The sequence below is a fragment of the Mytilus galloprovincialis genome, chromosome 6 (assembly GCF_965363235.1).
Source record: "Mytilus galloprovincialis chromosome 6, xbMytGall1.hap1.1, whole genome shotgun sequence".
Classification (NCBI taxonomy): domain Eukaryota; kingdom Metazoa; phylum Mollusca; class Bivalvia; order Mytilida; family Mytilidae; genus Mytilus; species Mytilus galloprovincialis.
In genome coordinates, this window is record NC_134843.1 from 73,155,072 (window position 1) to 73,163,754 (window position 8,683).

General features: G+C 36.7%; 13 non-coding genes across 13 annotated transcripts; all 13 read right to left on the reverse strand.

Moving 5' to 3' along the window:
• Nucleotides 1–85: 85 nt before the first annotated feature.
• On the reverse strand, nt 86–168 carry Trnal-uaa (transfer RNA leucine (anticodon UAA)). Its single transcript has one exon. It is a non-coding gene; the product is annotated as a tRNA-Leu (tRNA).
• A 598-nt stretch (nt 169–766) lies between these two features.
• Trnal-uaa (transfer RNA leucine (anticodon UAA)) lies at nt 767–849 on the reverse strand. Its single transcript has one exon. It is a non-coding gene; the product is annotated as a tRNA-Leu (tRNA).
• Nucleotides 850–1,447: 598 nt separating this feature from the next.
• Nucleotides 1,448–1,530, reverse strand: Trnal-uaa (transfer RNA leucine (anticodon UAA)). Its single transcript has one exon. It is a non-coding gene; the product is annotated as a tRNA-Leu (tRNA).
• A 598-nt stretch (nt 1,531–2,128) lies between these two features.
• Trnal-uaa (transfer RNA leucine (anticodon UAA)) lies at nt 2,129–2,211 on the reverse strand. The gene has a single exon. It is a non-coding gene; the product is annotated as a tRNA-Leu (tRNA).
• Nucleotides 2,212–2,809: 598 nt separating this feature from the next.
• Trnal-uaa (transfer RNA leucine (anticodon UAA)) lies at nt 2,810–2,892 on the reverse strand. The gene has a single exon. It is a non-coding gene; the product is annotated as a tRNA-Leu (tRNA).
• A 598-nt stretch (nt 2,893–3,490) lies between these two features.
• On the reverse strand, nt 3,491–3,573 carry Trnal-uaa (transfer RNA leucine (anticodon UAA)). Its single transcript has one exon. It is a non-coding gene; the product is annotated as a tRNA-Leu (tRNA).
• A 598-nt stretch (nt 3,574–4,171) lies between these two features.
• Nucleotides 4,172–4,254, reverse strand: Trnal-uaa (transfer RNA leucine (anticodon UAA)). Its single transcript has one exon. It is a non-coding gene; the product is annotated as a tRNA-Leu (tRNA).
• Nucleotides 4,255–4,852: 598 nt separating this feature from the next.
• On the reverse strand, nt 4,853–4,935 carry Trnal-uaa (transfer RNA leucine (anticodon UAA)). Its single transcript has one exon. It is a non-coding gene; the product is annotated as a tRNA-Leu (tRNA).
• Nucleotides 4,936–5,533: 598 nt separating this feature from the next.
• On the reverse strand, nt 5,534–5,616 carry Trnal-uaa (transfer RNA leucine (anticodon UAA)). Its single transcript has one exon. It is a non-coding gene; the product is annotated as a tRNA-Leu (tRNA).
• A 598-nt stretch (nt 5,617–6,214) lies between these two features.
• On the reverse strand, nt 6,215–6,297 carry Trnal-uaa (transfer RNA leucine (anticodon UAA)). Its single transcript has one exon. It is a non-coding gene; the product is annotated as a tRNA-Leu (tRNA).
• Nucleotides 6,298–6,895: 598 nt separating this feature from the next.
• Nucleotides 6,896–6,978, reverse strand: Trnal-uaa (transfer RNA leucine (anticodon UAA)). Its single transcript has one exon. It is a non-coding gene; the product is annotated as a tRNA-Leu (tRNA).
• Nucleotides 6,979–7,576: 598 nt separating this feature from the next.
• Nucleotides 7,577–7,659, reverse strand: Trnal-uaa (transfer RNA leucine (anticodon UAA)). The gene has a single exon. It is a non-coding gene; the product is annotated as a tRNA-Leu (tRNA).
• Nucleotides 7,660–8,257: 598 nt separating this feature from the next.
• Trnal-uaa (transfer RNA leucine (anticodon UAA)) lies at nt 8,258–8,340 on the reverse strand. Its single transcript has one exon. It is a non-coding gene; the product is annotated as a tRNA-Leu (tRNA).
• Nucleotides 8,341–8,683: the final 343 nt, after the last annotated feature.

Sequence of the window (8,683 nt, forward strand, 5' to 3'; positions counted from 1 at the left end):
TTATTCGATATTATAAGGAGCTTCACTTGCGTACAATTCACTCAGTTTCAGGCAAAATTTCAATTTGGTGTAATAAAAATAAGACTAGTGCGGGTGGGGTTCGAACCCACGCGGACATACGTCCATTGGAACTTAAGTCCAACGCCTTAACCACTCGGCCACCACACTGTTACAGATGGGGATCTTAAATGGTTACATGAATCTATAGCTACTTATCACAATGTTCGCATTTCATTTGTAAGGCGCAATTGTGTAGATCAAGTACCGCAAAGGAAAAATAATCAAATAGACAGCCTTTTCATCGAAAATCCCGTGCAATTCAACTGATTTCATGCTGAAACATTCAATTAAGTGAAACTTGATGTTTTGTCAACCCGAGTACCGTTACTGTAAGAATTTTCATAATTGCGAGAGAAAAAAAAGTTTATTATCTCATAAACGATCATTTCACCGAAAGAAAAAAAAAATCAATTCGCATCACGGGAGCAATTTTACATACAATATTTTTCCTTTTCATAAAAGTGTACTGCAAGGGCATATGATATCTGCTTAGTCATTTTTAGTGTTACTCCTGATTGCAGTTGCGCTATTAGGAAAAAATACTGCGGTAACAATTTAAAGCATTACTTACTGTTCTAGCAGCAACTGTAGGTCTATATTTGGGAACTTTGATCGCATTGCTTATTCGATATTATAAGGAGCTTCACTTGCGTACAATTCACTCAGTTTCAGGCAAAATTTCAATTTGGTGTAATAAAAATAAGACTAGTGCGGGTGGGGTTCGAACCCACGCGGACATACGTCCATTGGAACTTAAGTCCAACGCCTTAACCACTCGGCCACCACACTGTTACAGATGGGGATCTTAAATGGTTACATGAATCTATAGCTACTTATCACAATGTTCGCATTTCATTTGTAAGGCGCAATTGTGTAGATCAAGTACCGCAAAGGAAAAATAATCAAATAGACAGCCTTTTCATCGAAAATCCCGTGCAATTCAACTGATTTCATGCTGAAACATTCAATTAAGTGAAACTTGATGTTTTGTCAACCCGAGTACCGTTACTGTAAGAATTTTCATAATTGCGAGAGAAAAAAAAGTTTATTATCTCATAAACGATCATTTCACCGAAAGAAAAAAAAAATCAATTCGCATCACGGGAGCAATTTTACATACAATATTTTTCCTTTTCATAAAAGTGTACTGCAAGGGCATATGATATCTGCTTAGTCATTTTTAGTGTTACTCCTGATTGCAGTTGCGCTATTAGGAAAAAATACTGCGGTAACAATTTAAAGCATTACTTACTGTTCTAGCAGCAACTGTAGGTCTATATTTGGGAACTTTGATCGCATTGCTTATTCGATATTATAAGGAGCTTCACTTGCGTACAATTCACTCAGTTTCAGGCAAAATTTCAATTTGGTGTAATAAAAATAAGACTAGTGCGGGTGGGGTTCGAACCCACGCGGACATACGTCCATTGGAACTTAAGTCCAACGCCTTAACCACTCGGCCACCACACTGTTACAGATGGGGATCTTAAATGGTTACATGAATCTATAGCTACTTATCACAATGTTCGCATTTCATTTGTAAGGCGCAATTGTGTAGATCAAGTACCGCAAAGGAAAAATAATCAAATAGACAGCCTTTTCATCGAAAATCCCGTGCAATTCAACTGATTTCATGCTGAAACATTCAATTAAGTGAAACTTGATGTTTTGTCAACCCGAGTACCGTTACTGTAAGAATTTTCATAATTGCGAGAGAAAAAAAAGTTTATTATCTCATAAACGATCATTTCACCGAAAGAAAAAAAAAATCAATTCGCATCACGGGAGCAATTTTACATACAATATTTTTCCTTTTCATAAAAGTGTACTGCAAGGGCATATGATATCTGCTTAGTCATTTTTAGTGTTACTCCTGATTGCAGTTGCGCTATTAGGAAAAAATACTGCGGTAACAATTTAAAGCATTACTTACTGTTCTAGCAGCAACTGTAGGTCTATATTTGGGAACTTTGATCGCATTGCTTATTCGATATTATAAGGAGCTTCACTTGCGTACAATTCACTCAGTTTCAGGCAAAATTTCAATTTGGTGTAATAAAAATAAGACTAGTGCGGGTGGGGTTCGAACCCACGCGGACATACGTCCATTGGAACTTAAGTCCAACGCCTTAACCACTCGGCCACCACACTGTTACAGATGGGGATCTTAAATGGTTACATGAATCTATAGCTACTTATCACAATGTTCGCATTTCATTTGTAAGGCGCAATTGTGTAGATCAAGTACCGCAAAGGAAAAATAATCAAATAGACAGCCTTTTCATCGAAAATCCCGTGCAATTCAACTGATTTCATGCTGAAACATTCAATTAAGTGAAACTTGATGTTTTGTCAACCCGAGTACCGTTACTGTAAGAATTTTCATAATTGCGAGAGAAAAAAAAGTTTATTATCTCATAAACGATCATTTCACCGAAAGAAAAAAAAAATCAATTCGCATCACGGGAGCAATTTTACATACAATATTTTTCCTTTTCATAAAAGTGTACTGCAAGGGCATATGATATCTGCTTAGTCATTTTTAGTGTTACTCCTGATTGCAGTTGCGCTATTAGGAAAAAATACTGCGGTAACAATTTAAAGCATTACTTACTGTTCTAGCAGCAACTGTAGGTCTATATTTGGGAACTTTGATCGCATTGCTTATTCGATATTATAAGGAGCTTCACTTGCGTACAATTCACTCAGTTTCAGGCAAAATTTCAATTTGGTGTAATAAAAATAAGACTAGTGCGGGTGGGGTTCGAACCCACGCGGACATACGTCCATTGGAACTTAAGTCCAACGCCTTAACCACTCGGCCACCACACTGTTACAGATGGGGATCTTAAATGGTTACATGAATCTATAGCTACTTATCACAATGTTCGCATTTCATTTGTAAGGCGCAATTGTGTAGATCAAGTACCGCAAAGGAAAAATAATCAAATAGACAGCCTTTTCATCGAAAATCCCGTGCAATTCAACTGATTTCATGCTGAAACATTCAATTAAGTGAAACTTGATGTTTTGTCAACCCGAGTACCGTTACTGTAAGAATTTTCATAATTGCGAGAGAAAAAAAAGTTTATTATCTCATAAACGATCATTTCACCGAAAGAAAAAAAAAATCAATTCGCATCACGGGAGCAATTTTACATACAATATTTTTCCTTTTCATAAAAGTGTACTGCAAGGGCATATGATATCTGCTTAGTCATTTTTAGTGTTACTCCTGATTGCAGTTGCGCTATTAGGAAAAAATACTGCGGTAACAATTTAAAGCATTACTTACTGTTCTAGCAGCAACTGTAGGTCTATATTTGGGAACTTTGATCGCATTGCTTATTCGATATTATAAGGAGCTTCACTTGCGTACAATTCACTCAGTTTCAGGCAAAATTTCAATTTGGTGTAATAAAAATAAGACTAGTGCGGGTGGGGTTCGAACCCACGCGGACATACGTCCATTGGAACTTAAGTCCAACGCCTTAACCACTCGGCCACCACACTGTTACAGATGGGGATCTTAAATGGTTACATGAATCTATAGCTACTTATCACAATGTTCGCATTTCATTTGTAAGGCGCAATTGTGTAGATCAAGTACCGCAAAGGAAAAATAATCAAATAGACAGCCTTTTCATCGAAAATCCCGTGCAATTCAACTGATTTCATGCTGAAACATTCAATTAAGTGAAACTTGATGTTTTGTCAACCCGAGTACCGTTACTGTAAGAATTTTCATAATTGCGAGAGAAAAAAAAGTTTATTATCTCATAAACGATCATTTCACCGAAAGAAAAAAAAAATCAATTCGCATCACGGGAGCAATTTTACATACAATATTTTTCCTTTTCATAAAAGTGTACTGCAAGGGCATATGATATCTGCTTAGTCATTTTTAGTGTTACTCCTGATTGCAGTTGCGCTATTAGGAAAAAATACTGCGGTAACAATTTAAAGCATTACTTACTGTTCTAGCAGCAACTGTAGGTCTATATTTGGGAACTTTGATCGCATTGCTTATTCGATATTATAAGGAGCTTCACTTGCGTACAATTCACTCAGTTTCAGGCAAAATTTCAATTTGGTGTAATAAAAATAAGACTAGTGCGGGTGGGGTTCGAACCCACGCGGACATACGTCCATTGGAACTTAAGTCCAACGCCTTAACCACTCGGCCACCACACTGTTACAGATGGGGATCTTAAATGGTTACATGAATCTATAGCTACTTATCACAATGTTCGCATTTCATTTGTAAGGCGCAATTGTGTAGATCAAGTACCGCAAAGGAAAAATAATCAAATAGACAGCCTTTTCATCGAAAATCCCGTGCAATTCAACTGATTTCATGCTGAAACATTCAATTAAGTGAAACTTGATGTTTTGTCAACCCGAGTACCGTTACTGTAAGAATTTTCATAATTGCGAGAGAAAAAAAAGTTTATTATCTCATAAACGATCATTTCACCGAAAGAAAAAAAAAATCAATTCGCATCACGGGAGCAATTTTACATACAATATTTTTCCTTTTCATAAAAGTGTACTGCAAGGGCATATGATATCTGCTTAGTCATTTTTAGTGTTACTCCTGATTGCAGTTGCGCTATTAGGAAAAAATACTGCGGTAACAATTTAAAGCATTACTTACTGTTCTAGCAGCAACTGTAGGTCTATATTTGGGAACTTTGATCGCATTGCTTATTCGATATTATAAGGAGCTTCACTTGCGTACAATTCACTCAGTTTCAGGCAAAATTTCAATTTGGTGTAATAAAAATAAGACTAGTGCGGGTGGGGTTCGAACCCACGCGGACATACGTCCATTGGAACTTAAGTCCAACGCCTTAACCACTCGGCCACCACACTGTTACAGATGGGGATCTTAAATGGTTACATGAATCTATAGCTACTTATCACAATGTTCGCATTTCATTTGTAAGGCGCAATTGTGTAGATCAAGTACCGCAAAGGAAAAATAATCAAATAGACAGCCTTTTCATCGAAAATCCCGTGCAATTCAACTGATTTCATGCTGAAACATTCAATTAAGTGAAACTTGATGTTTTGTCAACCCGAGTACCGTTACTGTAAGAATTTTCATAATTGCGAGAGAAAAAAAAGTTTATTATCTCATAAACGATCATTTCACCGAAAGAAAAAAAAAATCAATTCGCATCACGGGAGCAATTTTACATACAATATTTTTCCTTTTCATAAAAGTGTACTGCAAGGGCATATGATATCTGCTTAGTCATTTTTAGTGTTACTCCTGATTGCAGTTGCGCTATTAGGAAAAAATACTGCGGTAACAATTTAAAGCATTACTTACTGTTCTAGCAGCAACTGTAGGTCTATATTTGGGAACTTTGATCGCATTGCTTATTCGATATTATAAGGAGCTTCACTTGCGTACAATTCACTCAGTTTCAGGCAAAATTTCAATTTGGTGTAATAAAAATAAGACTAGTGCGGGTGGGGTTCGAACCCACGCGGACATACGTCCATTGGAACTTAAGTCCAACGCCTTAACCACTCGGCCACCACACTGTTACAGATGGGGATCTTAAATGGTTACATGAATCTATAGCTACTTATCACAATGTTCGCATTTCATTTGTAAGGCGCAATTGTGTAGATCAAGTACCGCAAAGGAAAAATAATCAAATAGACAGCCTTTTCATCGAAAATCCCGTGCAATTCAACTGATTTCATGCTGAAACATTCAATTAAGTGAAACTTGATGTTTTGTCAACCCGAGTACCGTTACTGTAAGAATTTTCATAATTGCGAGAGAAAAAAAAGTTTATTATCTCATAAACGATCATTTCACCGAAAGAAAAAAAAAATCAATTCGCATCACGGGAGCAATTTTACATACAATATTTTTCCTTTTCATAAAAGTGTACTGCAAGGGCATATGATATCTGCTTAGTCATTTTTAGTGTTACTCCTGATTGCAGTTGCGCTATTAGGAAAAAATACTGCGGTAACAATTTAAAGCATTACTTACTGTTCTAGCAGCAACTGTAGGTCTATATTTGGGAACTTTGATCGCATTGCTTATTCGATATTATAAGGAGCTTCACTTGCGTACAATTCACTCAGTTTCAGGCAAAATTTCAATTTGGTGTAATAAAAATAAGACTAGTGCGGGTGGGGTTCGAACCCACGCGGACATACGTCCATTGGAACTTAAGTCCAACGCCTTAACCACTCGGCCACCACACTGTTACAGATGGGGATCTTAAATGGTTACATGAATCTATAGCTACTTATCACAATGTTCGCATTTCATTTGTAAGGCGCAATTGTGTAGATCAAGTACCGCAAAGGAAAAATAATCAAATAGACAGCCTTTTCATCGAAAATCCCGTGCAATTCAACTGATTTCATGCTGAAACATTCAATTAAGTGAAACTTGATGTTTTGTCAACCCGAGTACCGTTACTGTAAGAATTTTCATAATTGCGAGAGAAAAAAAAGTTTATTATCTCATAAACGATCATTTCACCGAAAGAAAAAAAAAATCAATTCGCATCACGGGAGCAATTTTACATACAATATTTTTCCTTTTCATAAAAGTGTACTGCAAGGGCATATGATATCTGCTTAGTCATTTTTAGTGTTACTCCTGATTGCAGTTGCGCTATTAGGAAAAAATACTGCGGTAACAATTTAAAGCATTACTTACTGTTCTAGCAGCAACTGTAGGTCTATATTTGGGAACTTTGATCGCATTGCTTATTCGATATTATAAGGAGCTTCACTTGCGTACAATTCACTCAGTTTCAGGCAAAATTTCAATTTGGTGTAATAAAAATAAGACTAGTGCGGGTGGGGTTCGAACCCACGCGGACATACGTCCATTGGAACTTAAGTCCAACGCCTTAACCACTCGGCCACCACACTGTTACAGATGGGGATCTTAAATGGTTACATGAATCTATAGCTACTTATCACAATGTTCGCATTTCATTTGTAAGGCGCAATTGTGTAGATCAAGTACCGCAAAGGAAAAATAATCAAATAGACAGCCTTTTCATCGAAAATCCCGTGCAATTCAACTGATTTCATGCTGAAACATTCAATTAAGTGAAACTTGATGTTTTGTCAACCCGAGTACCGTTACTGTAAGAATTTTCATAATTGCGAGAGAAAAAAAAGTTTATTATCTCATAAACGATCATTTCACCGAAAGAAAAAAAAAATCAATTCGCATCACGGGAGCAATTTTACATACAATATTTTTCCTTTTCATAAAAGTGTACTGCAAGGGCATATGATATCTGCTTAGTCATTTTTAGTGTTACTCCTGATTGCAGTTGCGCTATTAGGAAAAAATACTGCGGTAACAATTTAAAGCATTACTTACTGTTCTAGCAGCAACTGTAGGTCTATATTTGGGAACTTTGATCGCATTGCTTATTCGATATTATAAGGAGCTTCACTTGCGTACAATTCACTCAGTTTCAGGCAAAATTTCAATTTGGTGTAATAAAAATAAGACTAGTGCGGGTGGGGTTCGAACCCACGCGGACATACGTCCATTGGAACTTAAGTCCAACGCCTTAACCACTCGGCCACCACACTGTTACAGATGGGGATCTTAAATGGTTACATGAATCTATAGCTACTTATCACAATGTTCGCATTTCATTTGTAAGGCGCAATTGTGTAGATCAAGTACCGCAAAGGAAAAATAATCAAATAGACAGCCTTTTCATCGAAAATCCCGTGCAATTCAACTGATTTCATGCTGAAACATTCAATTAAGTGAAACTTGATGTTTTGTCAACCCGAGTACCGTTACTGTAAGAATTTTCATAATTGCGAGAGAAAAAAAAGTTTATTATCTCATAAACGATCATTTCACCGAAAGAAAAAAAAAATCAATTCGCATCACGGGAGCAATTTTACATACAATATTTTTCCTTTTCATAAAAGTGTACTGCAAGGGCATATGATATCTGCTTAGTCATTTTTAGTGTTACTCCTGATTGCAGTTGCGCTATTAGGAAAAAATACTGCGGTAACAATTTAAAGCATTACTTACTGTTCTAGCAGCAACTGTAGGTCTATATTTGGGAACTTTGATCGCATTGCTTATTCGATATTATAAGGAGCTTCACTTGCGTACAATTCACTCAGTTTCAGGCAAAATTTCAATTTGGTGTAATAAAAATAAGACTAGTGCGGGTGGGGTTCGAACCCACGCGGACATACGTCCATTGGAACTTAAGTCCAACGCCTTAACCACTCGGCCACCACACTGTTACAGATGGGGATCTTAAATGGTTACATGAATCTATAGCTACTTATCACAATGTTCGCATTTCATTTGTAAGGCGCAATTGTGTAGATCAAGTACCGCAAAGGAAAAATAATCAAATAGACAGCCTTTTCATCGAAAATCCCGTGCAATTCAACTGATTTCATGCTGAAACATTCAATTAAGTGAAACTTGATGTTTTGTCAACCCGAGTACCGTTACTGTAAGAATTTTCATAATTGGGTCAACATTTTTAATTAATTCTCCATAGGCGACAATGGTAACGTTTTCCTCCATTGCTCAGTCCATATCGTTTACTTGAACATGTAGGATGGCTCATATCGA